The 19,650-nt window shown below is 44.2% G+C and overlaps 1 protein-coding gene across 2 annotated transcripts in view; it reads left to right on the top strand.

Moving 5' to 3' along the window:
* LOC144686547 (inositol polyphosphate 1-phosphatase-like) overlaps positions 1 to 19,650 on the top strand; it is a 70,505-nt gene that overhangs the window by 6,987 nt on the left and 43,868 nt on the right. Inside the window, exon 2 of one of the 2 annotated variants that reach the window (XM_078551875.1) lies at positions 13,219 to 13,486. The exons of the other annotated variant lie outside the window; for it this stretch is intronic. The gene's annotated coding sequence lies outside the window, so the exon portion shown is untranslated. The remainder of the gene's footprint in view (positions 1 to 13,218; positions 13,487 to 19,650) is intronic. 2 annotated transcript variants of the gene reach the window in all.

The following is a 19,650-nucleotide window of genomic DNA, read 5'->3' as shown; positions in this document are numbered from 1 at the left end:
ATCGATGGTTAACCAAAATAGTTAAATGTAGTATCAAACTTAAAGAAAAAGCATATAATTATGCAAAAAACAGGTGGCAGGTCAGAAGATTGGAAAGAATATAAAGAACAGCAAAGAGTGACAAAAAAGATTAATGAGGAGGGAAAAATTAGAATATGAGAGAAAGCTAGCTAGTAATATAAAGACGGATAGTAAGAGTTTCTATAGATATTTGAATAAGAAAGGAGTTAACAAAGTGAGCATCGGTCCTATAGAGAGTGCGCCTGGGGAATTGATAATGGAAAGTAGGGAGATGGCGGATGAATTAAACAGGTATTTTGCTTTGGTCTTCACTATAGGGAAATACAAGTAACATCCTGGAAATAGCTGTAAATTGGGAAATGGAAGGGAGGGAGGAACTCAGAGAAAATTACAATCACCAGGGAACTGGTATTGAGCAAATTGTTGGGACTGCGGGCTGACAAATCTCCAGGTCCGGATGGACTTCACCCTAAGGTCTTGAAAGAAGTGGCTAGTGAGATAGCACTGATTTTAATTTTCCAAAATTCTCTAGGTTCGGGAAAGGTTTAATTAGATTGGAAAATAGCAAGTATAACTCCTTTATTCAAAAAGGGAAGGAGACAGAAATCAGGAAACTATAGGCCAGTTAGCCTAACATCTGTCATAGGAAAAAATTTAGAAGCTATTATTAAAGAGGTTATAGCAGGGCACTTAGAAAATTCCAAGGCAGTCAGGCAGAGTCAACATAGTTTTGTAAAAGGGAAATCATGTTTAACCAATTTATTGGAGTTCTTTGAAGGAGTCACCTGTGCTGTGGATAAAGGGGAACCAGTGGATGCACTGCACTTAGATTTCCAGAAGGCATTTGATGAAGTGCCACATCAAAGATTATTGCCGAAAATAAAAGCTCGTGGTGTGGGGGATAACATATTGGCATGAATAGAAGAGCGGCTAGCTAACAGGAAGCAGAGAGTTGGCATAAATGGTTCTTTTTCTGGTTGGCAGGATGTGACAAGTGGTGTACCACAGGGATCAGTGCTGGGGCCTCAAATTTTTACAACTTATGTAAATGACTTGGATGAAGGGACTGAAGGAATGGTTGCTAAATTTGCTGTTGACACAAAGATAGGTAGGAAAGTAAGTTGTGAAGAGGATGTAAGGAGGCTACAAAGTGACATATGTTAAGTGAGTGGGCAAAGATCTGGCAAATGGAGTATAATGTGGGCAAATGTGAAATCATTCACTTTGGCAGGAAGAATAAAAAAGCTTATCACCTAAATGGTGAGAAATTGAGGAGCTTTGAGATTCAGGGGGATCTGGGTGTCCTGGTGCATGAATCATAAAAGGCTAATATGCAGTACAGCAGGTAATTAGGAAAGCTAATAGAATGTCATCATTTATTGTGAGGGGAATTGATTACAAAAGTAGGGAGGTTATGCTTCAATTGTGCAGGGCTTTGTTGAGACCACATCTGGAGTATTGTGTACAGTACTGGTCTCCTTATTTAAAGAAAGATGTAAATACATTAGAAGCAGTTCAGTGAAGACTTACTAGCCTAATACCAGGAAGGGGCGGGTTGTCCTATGAGGAAAGGCTGGACAGGTTAGGCTTTTATCCACTGGAATTTAGAAGAGGTAACTTAATTGAAACCTTTAAGATCACGAGGGGTCTTGATGAGGTGGATATGGAGAGGATGTTTCCTCTTGTGGGAGAAACTAGAACTAGGGGTCACTGTTTAAAAATAAGGGGTCACTTATTTAAGACAGAGATGAGGAGAAATTTTTTTTAAGGGTAGAGAGCCTTTGGAACTCTCCCTCAAAAGGCAGTGGAAGCAGAGTCTTCGAATATTTTTAAGGCAGAGCTAGATAGATTCTTGATTAACAAAGGGTGAAAGGTTATCAGGGTTAGGCAGGAATGTGGGGTTACGGTTACATTTAGATCAGCCATGATCTTATTGAATGGTGGAGCAGGCTTGAAGGGCTGAGTGGCCTACTCCTGCTCCTAATTTATATATTTCATATGATGCCATTGTTGATATTTCCCAGGACTTGTTTAATAGCTGGGGTTATTATGAATGCTTGGCTGAGTTTCAGAGGGTCCAGAGGCTCTTATCTCAATAGGGGGAATCTGTCTTTACATTTTGATTGACAATTTTAAGAGGTTATTAAAGGATTAACTCTCTGGTGTAAGTGGATAAATGTTTGTTTTCTTTTTACAACAGATCAACCACTTGGATTTACACTTTTTGAATGGGTTTTATGAATGAGGGTTTATTTTCAATATGAAGTACCTTTGAATTTGACAGCTCTATGAGATCATTAGAAGTTTTTTAAAAGTCCATTTCAAAGATATCCTATGGCCTGCCCATAGGAGATACTGATGAGTGGCTATGGAAGATATCTGGGGGGGGTATGAGAAGGCGTTGTGATGAAGGGGCCATGGGGAATATTAGGGGGCATGCAGGGGGCATGGTGTGTATGAGGTGGCATGAAAAGGGTTTGAAAGTATAAGAGTGCGTGGAGGTGAATGGGGGTTGAGTGCTTATAAGGCAAATCTTTTTTACATGCTGGCCAATTACTCAGCAAGGTTACGTCAATGTTTATTTTTAATTCAGTCTCGGGATGTGGGGATCTCTGGCATGGCCAACAGATATTGCTCGTCCCTTTTTGTCCTTGAGAAGTTGGTGATGGGGCTTCTTCATGAGCTGCTGCAGACAATAAGGTGAAGGTGCTTATACAATTCTGTTAGGTAGGAGAGTTCGTGATATTGACCCATCAATGATGAAGTATGGTGATTGTAGTCTGGGTGTTCATGTTGGGTTTGTAAAATGCAATTTGGGCCATTTCCACGGTTAGGGGTTGTAGGAATTATGCTGGAGTGCTGGGCCAATGTCTCGATGAACCAAGGCAGGCCATCTAACCAGCCCACCTTGGTAGCTGCTCCCCTCCGACGCTGCCTCAGGATTTGGAAAACCCAAATGCTGCCTGCCCATGTCTCCAGGAGATGAAAAAATGGTGGGTATGGGCAGAGGGGATAAGCTCAGGTTTCTGAACTCAGGGAAATGGCCCAAATTGCATTTTCCAAACCCAACATGAACATCCAGACTACAGTCACCATACTTCATCATTGGTGGGTCAATATCATGGACTCTTCTACCTAACAGAATTGTATAAGCACCTTCACCTTATCGTCGGCAGCAGCTCATGAAGAAGACCCATCACCAACTTCTAAAGGGCAACAAAGGGATGAGCAATATCTGTTGGCCATGCTAGAGGCCCCCACATCCCCAGATTGAATTAAAAATAAACATTGAAATAATCTTGCTGAGTAATTGGCCAGCATGTAAAAAAGATTTGCCTGACAAGTTTGCATAAAGTGAAATGTCATGGGTTGACACATAGGTAGTTCATGGTGATTGGTGCTATTTTTAATTATTTAATATAAACAGTATATGTAAATTGTACTAGACTAGTCAAGAGTCCTTATTGAGACGAATCACAGAAAACCCAAACTTGCAACAAATTACATTACAATTGGTGGCATTTTTCCTGCATACTTTCTCAATGATTTCACATTCAAACTTGTCCCTGTTTTTAAAAATATTGGGCTTGTAAGAGTGAGTTTTATTTTAAACCACTGTCTGTAGTGAGAATTATACCCAAGTTACTGCAGCAAATTTGAGCTGATTGTAAAATAAAATTCAGTCTCTATTGCCAATGTAAATTAACACAAACGATAAAACTGAAAAGGACATTTATTTTTTTCTGTGTTTCTGAAAGTTGGAGGTGATAGTTGTGAGGTGATTTCCCATCAGCATACACAGCACGGGCATTAAATGCTGCCACCAAGAAGTCTACCCTAAGTCTTCCTGTTCCTTTTGGAATACAATGATTTTACTACAGTGCCTCTGTGATAGACATGCAAATTTATGTGAAGGAAAATGCTTGGCATTTCCTCTTTGGGTGCAATTGGAGACCCAAGAGCAAACTGTGCCCAAAAATTGTGCTAGTTGGAGGTATGTTTTCTCTTTTGCAAGTTTGTGCTCAAATTCATTTCAGTATCATCAAACGTAGAGGCTGCAGTGAACCAATGCAATCTGGCAGTGCTTTAGAATGTAATTTTAAAAATAGATTTGCTTTAAAATATATTCCTTGATATATTTAAAGAGTGGCTACTCAGTGAAGTTTGACTCATATAGCTGAAAATGGGTTTAATCACCAAATATTAGGGTTTTTAATCAGCACCTGATTAAATCTGATTTTAAATAACTGAAAATGATTTTTAAAAGACTGTACAGAATCATTTACTAGTCATACTGGTGTACAGTAGTCAGTATCATAGTAAACTTAAAAAAAATCAAAAGCTTGTAAAGCATGCCAGATAGTATCCTTACACCTAAAAAGAGATGTTTAATTTTAAGAACCGTTTTGAAGGCCTGCAATTGGGCACAATTAGCAGAAACACGTTTGGATCTGGTGGCGTGACTAGGTTAGTGGGGCTGGCTTCTAGCACGACGCTTTTTAGATTAGCACAGGAGATTGAGGCAACTTGATTTGCATTGGATGTAGCATGCATTTGAAATTCGGTGACCTTCTGCATTCGTTTGGCAGATTTCGGACAAATTGTGCTGAAAAAAAACAACACAACCTAAGGAAAGCTCCAGGTCAAAGTACTTAAAAACCTACGCAAGGACAGATGCAGCCTGGCGCATGAGCTGTTCTTTAAAACAAAATCCCACAGATGATACCAGAATATTAAGAATGGGGGAGCACCTTGCTGTTTGCATTAGTGATTCACAGCAGGTAGGGAGTACAAATCTGCCAGACCTCCTCAGAATATCAATTCTAGCACACAAGGTACAGTTCAGTGCTCAATCAGAATTATCTTTTGCACTAAAAAATTACCTAGTTCATACTAACTTCTACCTGTCTTGATCATCTATGGAGATTCATCGGTGTTTATTAGATTGCAGCATAGGATTGTTTTGAGGTTGACGGCAAAGGTAACAAAATTAGTCTATTATCCTGGAAGCATCAATCTGATTCTCAGTTGGACAAATGTTTGACTGCAGAGGTTTGAGAAGACCCATCTATCATCTTCTCAAAAGGGCAAATTGGGATGGACAGTAAATGATGATCTTGCTAGCGACGCCCACATCCCAAGAACACAAAAAAACTGGCATCTGCTGAAAGAATACTGAGCCAGCCCATCAAGGTAAAATCAGAACTTTCCATAGACCTAGAAAATTTGAACATTGTCAAGAATTCCATCAGAGCATGCTAGCAAACTGCAAAACTTTTTAATAGAATTTGGCTTCCTTCTCCTCCCAACACCTGATTCAGCCCAAAAAGTGATAATTCTTCTGTATTTTCTGCCTTTTTCCCTTTGCCTTTCGTATAACTTGCCCATGATCAAGATCATTCTGCATGTTATTACTGCCTTGCTTTATAAGTTCTGTATCTTGATGTTTTCAGAATTCGCCTTTTTTAAACATTGCTGTTTGATGTTATTGCTATTCATTGTGTTGTTGTACATTAGTTTGTATTTTATTTTTTCTATGTATTTTGTATTGTAGAAGTAACAGAAACTTTTGAGGCAAAACATAAAGCTGAGATAGATGAGATGTAATTATTTACCAAATAATTATTTCATTGCATAGTTTAACATGCAATATGAAGTAAGACACTAATATCAAAGAAATCAAAAGTTTCTTGTGAAAACCGCTGAGGAAAGTGGTTTCTGATGTGCACAAAATGCTTTGTTCTGGCTGATCTAAGATTGAGGATGCTCTTTAAAAAAAAAACCCTAAACTGCTGACAACACCCTTGCAAAGGCTGTGCTAGTGTAAAGATGAAGATACTTGTCTCAAGCAGCTGAAAACAGTGTCAAATGTATTGGTGGCCACTTGCTGATTCAATAATTCCACAACAAATCTCAATGGGTTAGCGTTTAAGGTGCCTGCTTGTAGATTGTAAAAATACCTCCTGTTGACTGAACTACGGGGTGACATTGTAGCCAAAAGGTCCAAAGGAGTGTATTCTCCATTTTTCTCATCGCCACAGCTGACAACTGAGAGAAGGATGGGGGAGAAAAAAATCAAAAACCAAAAATGGTAACAGCAGTTTAAAAAATCATCATCCAAAATGGTCTAAGACAGATGAAAAATATGAGTAACCGATCCTGTGGGTGGCCTTAGTAATTATTAGTTTGACACTCTGACATTTTCAACATAACAGAGAATCGGATAAAATGCCTGTTTCTATTTGGAGCAGTTTTATGTTGACATTTAAAGACTGGCAGCATTTTTAAGAGGAGTCAGATGATTTAAAGAAAACAACTAAGATCTAATACAAATCACTGAAGCTGGAATAGTTGAAAAGTGAGTCTAAGAACTGTGCCCTTTAAGAATGCCCTTGGATTCATTTTTACTTGGTGCACATGAGAATGTGGTTGGCTGAATGGAAGTAAAACATTCAATATTTATTGACAGATTAAGAATCTGTAATTGGTTGAGAACATTTCATACATAGATAGTCAGAAGCTTTTTCCCAGGATGGAAGAGTCAATTACTAGGGGACATAGATTTAAGGTGAGAGGAGAAAACTTTAGTGGAGATGTGCAGGGCAAGTTTTTTACGCAGAGGGTAGTGAGTGTCTGGAATTCGCTGCCAGAGGAGGTGGTGGAAGCAGGTACGATAGTGGTGTAGCTTGACAAATACATGAATAGAATGGGAATAGAGGGATACGGACCCCGGAAGTGCAAAATGTTTTAGTTTGACAGGCAATATGATCGGCGCAGGCTTGGAGGGCCGAAGGGCTTGTTCCTGTGCTGTACTTTTCTTTGTTCTTTGTACATAGCACATTAAGAAACACCCTTTTATTAAAAACAAAAACAGAATTACCTGGAAAAACTCAGCAGGTCTGGCAGCATCGGCGGAGAAGAAAAGAGTTGATGTTTCGAGCTGATGCTGCCAGACCTGCTGAGTTTTTCCAGGTAATTCTGTTTTTGTTTTGGATTTCCAGCATCCGCAGTAGTTTTTTGTTTTTAACCCTTTTATTAAATGTTGTTTAAAAGCTTTTGCTTGATTAGTAGTCACCTACTGTGGTGCAAATTAGACAGCTGTTGGTTAGATTGGTAGATTCATTGTGCTGTCAACATTTTATTACTGAGGTTAATTAAAGATTAATTTGTAGCAATTATGCCATCATTGTTTTGCTTGGCTCTCACTGTGGTAAAGGAGAATTGTTTTCATTTAAAAGGTTGTTATGAAGTCTTATTCCCGTTTCCACCAATACACCATTTACATCATACTAACATGTGTCAGATGTCATGTGATAACATGACGCAAATGATGCAGTTATTCTTGTTTTTTTCCGAAATGACGGAAGTGGCCAAAAACGTTTGTCGTGGCAGCAGTGCCTCTTTAATTACATCAAGATCAATACTTTGGCGTCGCTACAAAATCCTGCAGCCTATTGGGTAAACTGCTTTTTCAGCAGAAGTGATTCATTGGAAGGTATTGCTGTTAAAAACAAAATGGATTTTGCCTTTATGTCAGCTTCTGTGTTGCAAAAGATCTTCAATTGTGTTATGTAATTGTTGAGCCCGCCAACTGTTGAAAGAAAAGTGAAAGATTTTTTGGGTGCTTTGAAGGTTAGGGAGTTACATATGTTGACTGGACTGTAAAGCCAGGACAAGTCATTCAGTTGCTGCAAAAGAAATGTGTAAGGTTGCAGTTTATTTGAAATGACCATTGAGGGGCATTCATCTTGTGATCTGGATGTTGGGTTTTCGTTTATTTATTGTATTCTTTGGCAGCTGATGAAGCATTTTGCTTTATCTGAAATGTTAATCTAAATTGTCAGTGGATGTAACTTTTCCCTCAGGCATTAGGGAAGAAGTACAAATTCTGGGGAAGTATGTTCTTAGTGTGGGCACGCCAAGCTGTATGTGTTTTAAATAGTTGAACCTGGGCTGTAGTGTGCAACGTTGAAGTTTGTTTCCGAAGGAGCTCAAGATAAAAAGGAGCAGGTTTTATGAACATTGTAGCCATTGTAAAACTTTGTTCTGAATGACCATAATTACAAGCTAAAAAAATCTTGCCCTTTAATTGTCTTCTGTATAATGCCTGCTGACTAATTCACGGAACATTTCTATCATTTTGTGAGGCGGAACTCTCTGCAGTCCGGTTGCTTCCCCTAATTTCACCTAGGGTTATGGTTACTTACTCTAAGCAATTCCATTTCTGACAAACGCTTATCTTAAAAGGAAGCAAAGGGTGAGAATTAAAAGCACAGACCAGGTATTTTGTTGGCACTGATGTATCAGTTGCTGGTGTAAAATGGGAGACTTGGCATTCAGCATAGCCGGCAAGAGCTGCTGCACCCACCATTTTGGTGAAAAGCGTCCCTGCTTAAGGGCCCAGGGCTCGCGCCTGAAGCAAGCATTAGGCCTTTTGCATCTGCAACTAAGTAACCTGGGACAGAATCTCCTGCTCTGTCTGGCGACGTGTTTGGAGGCAGGAAGGACATATAATTAGGCAGGATGGTGGCACACCTGAACCCTGCCACCTTCTCGCCTCAGCCAGAGTTAAGTTCTGGGTGGGAAGACCCATGGTTGTTCTTTCCACCCTGCCACAAATTGGGGCCCTTAAGTGGCCAGTTAATGGCCACCTTAAGGGCCTCATCCCACCACCACCGGTATCAACCCAGCTGCAGGCAGGCTTGTCGCCATGCGGTGTGCACGGCAGATAAAACCATGTGGCCAGCTTGTCACTGCCTGGAGGGAGCGGAGTGCAGCTTGTCACTCCCTGGGTGGGCAGGAGGGGGTTGACAGGCCCCCAATCAAAGGCACTCAGTGCCTGATCGAGGGACTAGACATCAGGAAGGGGGGGGGGGCGCAGGCTACAGGCACACCTGCCCTTGTTGCCAAACCCCTGTGCACCCCTTCCCCTACAACTCCCCACCCCTCAACCTCTCACTCCCTCATATTACTTATCTATGGCCTGGGTCATTCCGTGATCCTGGGACTCTGGTGCCTGTGTTTCTGGCAGGGGCCATAGCCTTTCCAGTGGCACCGCTGAGCACAAGCGCTGCCAGCCTCTGATTGGCCAGCAGCACTCAGTAGGTGAGACTTCCGCACCCAGGGTCATGATTCCAGGGGAAGGCCTGCACCTGGCTCACCACTGCCTGATTGGCTTGTGGTTTGGCAGGCCTTCCTGAAAAGTGACAGTGCGGGTCTCTCCCGGCTCTTCAGCCAGCAGACCAGCCCCCCGATGCCTCATCAAGCTTCCACCCTTGATGTCTGTTTCAAGCCCACTTTTATGAACTTTATGAATGAATGACTGCAGCGCACAGTTTGCACACTGCAGTCCTTATTCTCAGGTGTTTTGAAGCCAAACTCTAAAGGGACCAATGGAGACTGCCTCACGAAAGGTAGGTTTTTATTTTTTTTCTTACCTCATCATGGAACCAGCAGCAACATGACTGCATCTCCCAAGTCCACATTCAATTCATGGGCTGCTGTTGGGCACCACTCTATCCCCATTTAACTACCTTCTCCACCTTTACTCATTATCACTTCAGGCAGTGCCCAAAACATATTTATTTTACATCATGCAAGATGATTTTCTTGTGATCAGTGTGTGGTACATTAATCAAGTAGAGCTCCAGGCTGTCTGGACATTGTTACAATCCCAGCAGCGGTTACCACTGGACAAGCCAGATCCCAGGGTGGAACCCGGCTTGATAGATCCTAACTTTTATTTTTTTGTTTAGATATGTGGAGAGTGGCAACTGAACAGAGTCACAGGAGTCAGCTGATGAACTTTTATCAAAAGAACAAAACACTTATTTAACAAGAAAAGATGAACTATATTACAATACTCCTTGTACAATACCCACAACTATACCTTTATAGATATATACAGATTTGTAAGGATAACACAAGTTACAAAAGCTAACTTCTACTCTAATGTTCATAGTAAATACACAGTCCATATAAACCACTAAGCAATCTGTGGTTAGATACACCACGCTCTGCAACCAAGTGACAGATGCCACCCCAAACAGATGCTATTGTTATGATCCCAGCTGAGGTTACCCCGGGACAAGCCTAATCCCAGAGTGGAACCCAGCTTGATAGACCCTAACTTTTATTTGTTTGTTTAGATACGTGGAGAGTAGCTACTGAACAGAGTCACAGGGGTCAGCTGATGAACTTTTAGCAAAAGAATAAAATGTTTATTCAACAAGAAAATATTAATTATATTACAATACTCCTTCACCCACAATTATACCTTTACAGATATATACTGATTTGAAAGGATAACACGAGTTACAAAAGCTATCTTATACCTTAACATTCACAGTAAGTGCACAGTTCATGTAAACCAATAGGCACCCTGCAGTCAGACATATCACACTCTGAAACCAAGTGTCAGATGCCACATCAGCCAGATGCTATGGATCTCTCCTCAACTCCCCCCAGAAGCTTGTCACACTGTGAGCCAACCAGTCTCACTGCACTCTGTCTTTAACATGAGGGTTTTCACTCTCGACTCTCCAAGACCTCACCTTGGAATCTTCTCCCAAACCAACACTTTCTCTCAGATGCCTTCCGCAAGGGTTCACCTCCAGGGTTTCGAACTCTCCTTCTGATATTCTTCTTCCATGGGTCACCACAGGCATTCAAGCTTTCTTCCACACACACTCTCTCACCAACTCAGCTATCAACAGTGCACAACTGCTTCACATGCCCATAGCAAACCGTTATAGACCTTCAGCCATCTCTTTGGACCTTTTTGCCTCATGTAAGCTGCTCTCACTTTAAATCTGCTTTATGCAGCTTTTGTCTCTTTAAATCTGAACCTTGGAGCCTTTCTCTCTGCACCTCACACTTAACTTCACTTAACAGGACCATTTCCATGTTCCTGTCCTTCCTTTGACTAGAAGGTCTGCTTTGGACTTTCCCCTCTTCCATTCCGCTGAATTTTAAGGTTTTTCCTTAGCTTGGGATTGTCTATCTGTCCCTTTGCTCCAGTCTCCCCTGGCAGCTACTTCAAAACCAGCTGAACTCCACAGCTTCCAAATCAAAAACTGTTGTTTCTTTTCTTCTATGTGGGTGTCTGTGGGAGGGACCTGCCTCTCTGGCTCCTTGTTGCTGGGCAACAGTGCAATTCCTCCGTCCTTGTTTGTTTACCTGTTCTTTAGGAGTCGTAAAACTCATTAGAAATGCAGGCACCTTTTTAAAGTGAAACTCAAAACTCAATTTGACTTTACCACACAGATACAAAAATACAAATCAAACTTAAACTTGAAAGCTAAAACTCGTTCCTAACCCCTACAAATACAAATATAACTTTCTTAAACTATCTCTATTTCCTAACACTATGGACCTCTCCTCAACTCCCCCCGGACGTTTGTCACACCGTGAGCCAACCGGTCTCACTGAACTCCATCTTTCACACAAGGGTTTCCAATCTCCACTCTCGAAGAGCCTGCTTTGGAATCTTCTCCCAAACAACGCTTTCTCTCAGACACCTTCCGCAAGGTTCCACCTCTAGGGTTTCAAACTCTCCTGATGTTCCTTTCCCCTGGGTCACCACATGCATTCAAGCTGTCTTCCACGCACTGTCTTCACGTAACAGGACCTTTTCTAGGTTCCTGTCCTTCCTTTGACTAGAAGGTCTTCTTGGGACTTTCTTCTGTTTCTGTCTCACTCCTTGGCCTTGGGACTTTACAGTTCCTTTGGGAAATCTGCTCTCACTCTGCAGCTCCCTCTCCCAGTGTCCAGTATCTCTGGAGTGCTGTATTCAACTTCAGTTTGGGACTTGCAATCTGCCTCTCTTCAGTATTGCCTGTTCTAGCACTTTCTTCCAACTGAACTAAAACTGCTTTTTCTAGATTTTTTCTGTCTCTGTCTGTGTGTGTGGGTGGGTGTCCCTCTCTGGACCTCTGGTGCTAGGCAACAGCACAGTTTTTATTCTTGTGTTTGCTTTAACTTCTCTTCAACAGTCGTAAAAATCTAATTCAAAATGCAGATATACAAACAGAGCTTTAGACCTGCTGGCTTCATTCAAAAAATGAAACTAGATCCCAGGTCTCACCTTTTAACCCACAAATAGAAAAAATATAAATTAAACTTAAACTTAAAGATATATCTTATTCCTAACACCCCCATATACACACACGACTTACATAAACTATCTCTATTTCCTAACAATATGAATAAGAAGACTGGGCAGGATTTTCCCCTTATCGGGTGGGTGCAGCGGGCGGGCCTAGGAACGGCCATGAGACCGACCGCCGCCCATGACCCAGCTCAGATCGCGATTGCATGCTGGCTGGCTAATTAACGGCCAGCCAGTGTGAAATGTGCGCTAAGAGCCTCAGCACTGCCAGGGTGGGGGCAGGAGGAGCTGAAGTGTGCGCATGCGCCAGGGAGCACACACTGAAAGCCCCCTAAAGGCATAAAGCTCCCTTGGAGGGGCTGAAGATTCTTAAATACAAAAATAAATTTATTACAAATGATATAAACATGTCCCCACATGTGACTCAGTCACCTGAAGAGGGACATGTAAAAAAGGATGTCAAAACATTTTAATTTTTTTTTTTAGCAACCATTGGAAACCTCACCCTGCCCGTGGATGAGGTTTTGTGAAAAATACAAAGGCCACCTGGCCTATTTGCCTGCTCGCTAGCTGAACGGTTGAGCAGGCAGTGAAAAATGCAATTTAATTAATTGCTTAAGGGCTTTAATAGGCCTCTTAATTGTTGGCGGGCGCACTGTCGCCTCTCACGTGTGCCCGCCAACTGAAAGATCACGAGAGTGCGCGATGACATTGGGATGCTTGGTTGATGTCATCGCGCACGTTTTCACTCCTGTTTGGATCGGGCATGCGCCCGCCTGCAGGGCAAAAAGTTCTGCCCTCTGGCTCTGAACACTGGTACAGAAGAATTTGGAAAAAATGTACCAGTTTGAAGCTGGCCACCTAATTAATTTAACAATGGAATTGCATATGCACAACTTCTGCTTCAGTTTCTATTTGTGAGAAACGATGTGCCTTTTACAAATCCATGCTGACTATCTTTGATCCGTATTTTTTAAGCGAGTACAGTATTAATTTTAACATGTATTTATGGCCTCTAGAAACTTTCCAATGTTTTGCTGACTGGACTATAATTCTGTGTTTTTTTCCATTTCTCCCTCCTTAAACAGAGATGTTACTTTGGCAACTTTCCAGTCCTCTGGCACAATTTCTGTATCTGAGGATGTTTGATAGATTATGATCAGAGCATTTGCTATTTCCTCTGACTTCCCTCAGCATTCATCATCAGGACTTCAAAAGGTGCTTCCAAAAGCAAAAACATAAGCACAGCAGTGGGGATGTTGTGGTATCACCACTCCAGTAAGTGTTTCCAGAGTTTCAGCTGCAACAGTCCTGCCTGACTTCGAGCCCCTTCCCTGGGGGAGCATGGACACTAGGGTAAGAAGTACCCACTGGTGTATAGAAGTATAGTTCATGGATGGCTAGGAAGACATGTTGAAGAAATTTTATGGTGGTTAAAGGCCACATGTATATAGACACCTCTATACATGGAGAAGATGACTTTAAAAAAAAGTTCTATCATTACAAACTGCATTTTGTTATTTTATTACAAAGAAAGAGGAGTCAACCTTGGCTACTTCAAAAGGATGAAAACACAATGTCCTTAAGAAATAGGGTAAAATGGTGTTAACCTGATTGACGATGAAGGGGGCAAAAGTCCTTCCAGGCTTCTCTTCGAAACAAGTGGGTTACAATTGCCTCCTATAACTCACTGCCAGCTTATTTTGCAATTTGCTATTTAACATCATCTTCCTTACCCTGTTAAAGAAAGAACGAACTTGCATTTATACAGTGTTTTTCACAACTCTGTGATGTGCCAAAACGCTGTGGAACCAATGAAGTATTTTTGCAATATAGTCACTTGAACCTCCAGTCCCAGATCTCTGATATTCATAATATAAAGGCAAAATATCCAGCTTCACCTGTTCCACCCCGCTTAAACATTATATATTTCACCACATTTCTACTTCCCTTTAGCTCTGAAGAAGAGTCATACGGACTCGAAACGTTAACTCTGCCTTTCTTTCCACAGATGCTGTTAGACCTGCTGAGTTTTTCCAGCAATTTTTGTTTTTGTCTCTGATATGCATGTTTCACAGGAAAATTTAGCAGTTGTCCAGTTCAAGGATCAGAAGTAACAATTGAGCACTCCAAAAGCTTGCTGGATAAGCTTCCAAATGTTGTTTGTGTATATTTATAAATTTGCAGAGGTTGAGTTTATCAGAGGGGATTTGAGGTACAGTGCAGATCCCTTGCCTTTCCGGAGTCAGCCCAGAGCTCTGGATTACTTGTCCAGTAATGTAGCCGCTATGGTACTGTTCATTTGTTCATTTGGGAAAGTGAAATAATGCCTGGCTTGCTTTGCTTTTGCTATCTTGGTTCATGTGGTAAAATGAATTGATTTGGCTTTTAGTGAGAGCTGCTGTCACATCTTGAATGCAGAATTCACCACAAAGCAGTTAATTCCTATGAAGTATTCGGTGGTGTCTGGGTGAGTGTAGGGATCAGCTTAAAAATGACAGGGAGATGGTCATTCCTTGTAAACTAGGCACCTTGCTTCACACAGTTTGACCTGCTGTGTCTTGGGACATACTTTTCCTTGCGTGTGTTTGGATAAATAAAAACTGTTTCACCTGTTGTTGGTTTATCATGGCCTTTTTATTTAGCACACTTGGCAAAGTACCCCCTGTATAGCTTAACCTCTGTTTGTAAATTAACATCACATCTGGCAGAAAGTAATATCACTGTTTTTGATATGTTTCTAAATTGAGGAAAACACCATGTTTGCAAAAAGATTCTTTCTTAAAATAAATGCATAACAAGATTTTCTTCTGTGCACTTTTACTATGTATATAAGCAGCACTTGGCCATCATGAAGACACACCTTCAGATAATACTGTAAGCATTTACGAAAAACAATGCTTGAGTTTACAATAAGTACCATTTTATGTGATTTACACCATGGATAAAATAGATCCTAGTTTCTTAATTGTAAAATAGTAGTTCAAATCCATAAGGACCTCATCACTGATATATTTAGAAAATCTCCCTGCTCATTGAACTGTAAGGGTTTGTATAATTAGCGAACGGGTAATGAGTTTATTCAGCTATTACACGATCGTTACATGATTGATTATTTTTAGGGAACTCTTTAACATTCAATCAGAACTCAAAATATAATCAGCTTAAATAGTTTCAAATGAAAAATATAACCAGTTTTTATGTTAGCAACCATCACTATCTCCTCATACAGAGCAGGCAACATCTGTGTTTAGCAGCTTCTTTCTGAAGGCGCTTAATGATCCCCTACTTTATTTTTTTATCTATCTCAGAGATTCGCGTAACAATGTGGCTGAAGTTCAAAGATATAAATGAAGCTGCTAACTTTTGCACATTAGACAACACGTTGGATACAATTTATAATTTATTTGCCTTGTGTAAACATCAGGCCAGTCAGTTTAACTTCGATGGTGGTGAAGCTTCTAGAAAAAAAATAATCAGATAAAATTAATAGTCACTTGGACAAATGTGGGTTGATTAATGAAAGCTAGCAGGGATTTGTGAAGGGAAGATTGTGTTGAACTAACTTGCTGGAGTTTTTTGAAGAGGTAACAGAGAGGGTTGATGAGGGTAATGCTATTGGTGTGTACATGGATTTACAAAAAAGCATTAGAGAAAGTGCTGCACCACAGACTTGTGAGCAAAGTTATAGCTCATGAAATCATTGGGACAGTAGCAACATGAAAACAAAGTTAGCTGAGTGACAGGAAACAGAGTAGTGGTTAATGGATGTTTTTCAGACTGGAGGAAGGTTTGTGGCTGAGTACCCCGGGACTGGTGTTGGGACCCTTGCTTTTCCTGATAGACATTAATGATCTAGCCCAGGTTTGTCCACCCTTTTTGCGTTTTGGGTGGGGGGGTGGCGGGGGGTGTGGGTGGGGGGTGGGTGGCGCATTTCAATTTTTCTGACATGTGAGGGGACTGATGAGCAAATTTCGGAAAGATAAGGTTTGGCACAACATTAAGCATGAATTTCAAAAAAAAAGTTGACGTATGAAAAGAACTTGCTGAGCACAAAAAAGTCACAACAATAAATTGATCATTTATAAAATGAATAACAAATAAAGATGGCATTAGAGAGTGTGAAAGGGTGACAGTGTGTGTCCAGCTCACTCCCAGTCTCAGGGTGCTCACTTAATCACCCTCATTCACTGTGAGAGTGGGTAAGAGTGCTTGTTTGTGTGCGGAGTGAGATGAATGAGAACTCTCTGACTGGAGTGAGCCAGACACAAACTCCTACCCATCGCTCTCACACAAACACACACACTCGCCCTGTATCCGACGCGTGCACGCTCGCCCTGTATCTGACACGTGCACGCTCCCTCTCTCTCACTCACATTCACTCGCGCGCACTCACACACACACACACACACACACACACACTCTTTTTCATTCTCTCACACACTCTCTCACACACACACACACTCTCTCACTCACTCACTCGCCCTCTCTCTCACACACACTGTTGTGGTATCTTTGACAAATGAACCGCAGGATGCTCAGCTATTGGTTACAATCATTAATTCGAGCAATTGCAGGGAGAGAACCACCTCAAAGCAGCTTGAGGTAGCACTCTGCTAAATCACAAATATTCAGCATATTTAAGGTCACTGGTCACGCACAAGGTCACTGTTCAAATTCCAATCATCAGCATATAGGTTTACATTAACAGATATCTCTGGTTCCAGATACATACACCCCCTTTCACCCAGGCAGAGCCTTCTCCCACTATCTGACCTGGTACCAGCTGTCCCTTATCCGTTGAAGAGCACACTTAACCTATCATGTTTTTTTTCTCTGTCTCCAGTCTGGCTCCCAGGGCCTTTCTGGCGATTGCAGACCCTAAGGGTGTGCAAAGTTCATCTGGTAACCTTTAACTGTTAATGTACTTGATGGCACTGACTGGCTGGGTTTTTAAGTAATTCCTTCTCAATTAATCTTTCCTGTATTCCCCCTAAACACACACACACGCTGTCTCACTCTCCCGCGCACGCGCTCTCACTCTCGCGCGCACGCGCTCTCACTCTCGCGCGCTCTCACTCTCGCGCGCACGCGCTCTCACTCTCGCGCGCACGCGCGCTCACTCTCGCGCGCACGCTCTCTCACTCTCGCGCGCGCTCTCACTCTCGCGCGCACGCGCTCTCACTCTCGCGCGCACGCGCTCTCACTCTCGCGCGCACGCGCTCTCACTCTCGCGCGCACCCTCTCTCACTCTCGCGCGCACGCTCTCTCACTCTCGCGCGCACGCGCTCTCACTCTCGCGCGCACGCGCTCTCACTCTCGCGCACACGCTCTCTCACTCTCGCGCACACCCTCTCTCACTCTCACACGCACTCTCGCCCTCTCACACGCACTCTCGCCCTCTCACACGCACTCTCGCCCTCTCTCACACGTACACACGCACTCTCGCCCTCTCTCACACGCACACACGCACTCTCGCCCTCTCTCTCACACGCACACACGCACTCTCGCCCTCTCTCTCTCACACGCACACACGCACTCTCACACGCACACACGCACTCTCGCCCTCTATCACACGCACACTCTCGCCCTCTCTCACACGCACACTCTCGCCCTCTCTCTCTCACACGCACACTCTCGCCCTCGCACACACTCGCCCTCGCTCTCCCCCTCGCGCACACTCGCCCTCGCTCTCCCCCTCGCGCACACTCGCCCTCGCTCTCCCCCTCGCGCACACTCGCCCTCGCTCTCCCCCTCGCGCACACTCGCCCTCGCTCTCCCCCTCGCGCACACTCGCCCTCGCTCTCCCCCTCGCGCACACTCGCCCTCGCTCTCCCCCTCGCGCACACTCGCCCTCGCTCTCCCCCTCGCGCACACTCGCCCTCGCTCTCCCCCTCGCGCACACTCGCCCTCGCTCTCCCCCTCGCGCACACTCGCCCTCGCTCTCCCCCTCGCGCACACTCGCCCTCGCTCTCCCCCTCGCGCACACTCGCCCTCGCTCTCCCCCTCGCGCACACTCGCCCTCGCTCTCCCCCTCGCGCACACTCGCCCTCGCTCTCCCCCTCGCGCACACTCGCCCTCGCTCTCCCCCTCGCGCACACTCGCCCTCGCTCTCCCCCTCGCGCACACTCGCCCTCGCTCTCCCCCTCGCGCACACTCGCCCTCGCTCTCCCCCTCGCGCACACTCGCCCTCGCTCTCCCCCTCGCGCACACTCGCCCTCGCTCTCCCCCTCGCGCACACTCGCCCTCGCTCTCCCCCTCGCGCACACTCGCCCTCGCTCTCCCCCTCGCGCACACTCGCCCTCGCTCTCCCCCTCGCGCACACTCGCCCTCGCTCTCCCCCTCGCGCACACTCGCCCTCGCTCTCCCCCTCGCGCACACTCGCCCTCGCTCTCCCCCTCGCGCACACTCGCCCTCGCTCTCCCCCTCGCGCACACTCGCCCTCGCTCTCCCCCTCGCGCACACTCGCCCTCGCTCTCCCCCTCGCGCACACTCGCCCTCGCTCTCCCCCTCGCGCACACTCGCCCTCGCTCTCCCCCTCGCGCACACTCGCCCTCGCTCTCCCCCTCGCGCACACTCGCCCTCGCTCTCCCCCTCGCGCACACTCGCCCTCGCTCTCCCCCTCGCGCACACTCGCCCTCGCTCTCCCCCTCGCGCACACTCGCCCTCGCTCTCCCCCTCGCGCACACTCGCCCTCGCTCTCCCCCTCGCGCACACTCGCCCTCGCTCTCCCCCTCGCGCACACTCGCCCTCGCTCTCCCCCTCGCGCACACTCGCCCTCGCTCTCTCACACTGGTGAGCCTATCACCGGCCAATGCATGGAGAAATCAGCCTGTGATTGGATGAGCAGGCTCTCAGCATTTTTCACAATTCTGTCCGGGAACTCTTAGAAAGTTGAGTCCAACGACCTGGCAGGCCAGATGAAAATGCCTCGAGGGCCGCATCCGGCCTACAGGCCGTACCTTGGACAAGCCTGATCTAGACCTTGGTGTACAGGACATAATTTCAAAATTTGCGGATGATAAAACTTGGATGCATGGTGACCTGAGGAGGATAGTATAGAACTTCAAAAGGACATGGACAAGTTGGTGGAATGGGAGAACAAGTGGCAGATGAAATTCAATGCAGAGGAGTGTGAAGTGATCCATTTTGGTAGGAAGAACACCGAGAGACAATATAAATAAAAGGTACAATTCTATAGGGGATGCAAGAGCAGAGGGACCTGGATATATATGTGCTTAAGTCATTGAAGAGGGCTGGACAGGTTGAGAGAGCAGTTAATAAAGCCTACGGTATCTTAAGTTTTATGAATAGGGGCATAGAGTATAAGAGCAAGGGGGTTATCTTAAACTTGTATAAAACACTGGTTCAGCCTCAATTGGAGTATTGCATGCAGTCTGGGTGCCACACCTTAGGAAAGATGAGAAGGCATTAGAGAGAGTGTGGAAAAAGTTCACGAGAATGGTTCCAAGAATAAGGAATTTCAGTTATGTAGATAGATTGGAGAGCTTTTGACTGTT

Source organism: Cetorhinus maximus, chromosome 11 (assembly GCF_964194155.1).
Source record: "Cetorhinus maximus chromosome 11, sCetMax3.hap1.1, whole genome shotgun sequence".
Lineage (NCBI taxonomy): Eukaryota > Metazoa > Chordata > Chondrichthyes > Lamniformes > Cetorhinidae > Cetorhinus > Cetorhinus maximus.
This window is presented reverse-complemented; position numbering and strand designations above follow the sequence as displayed.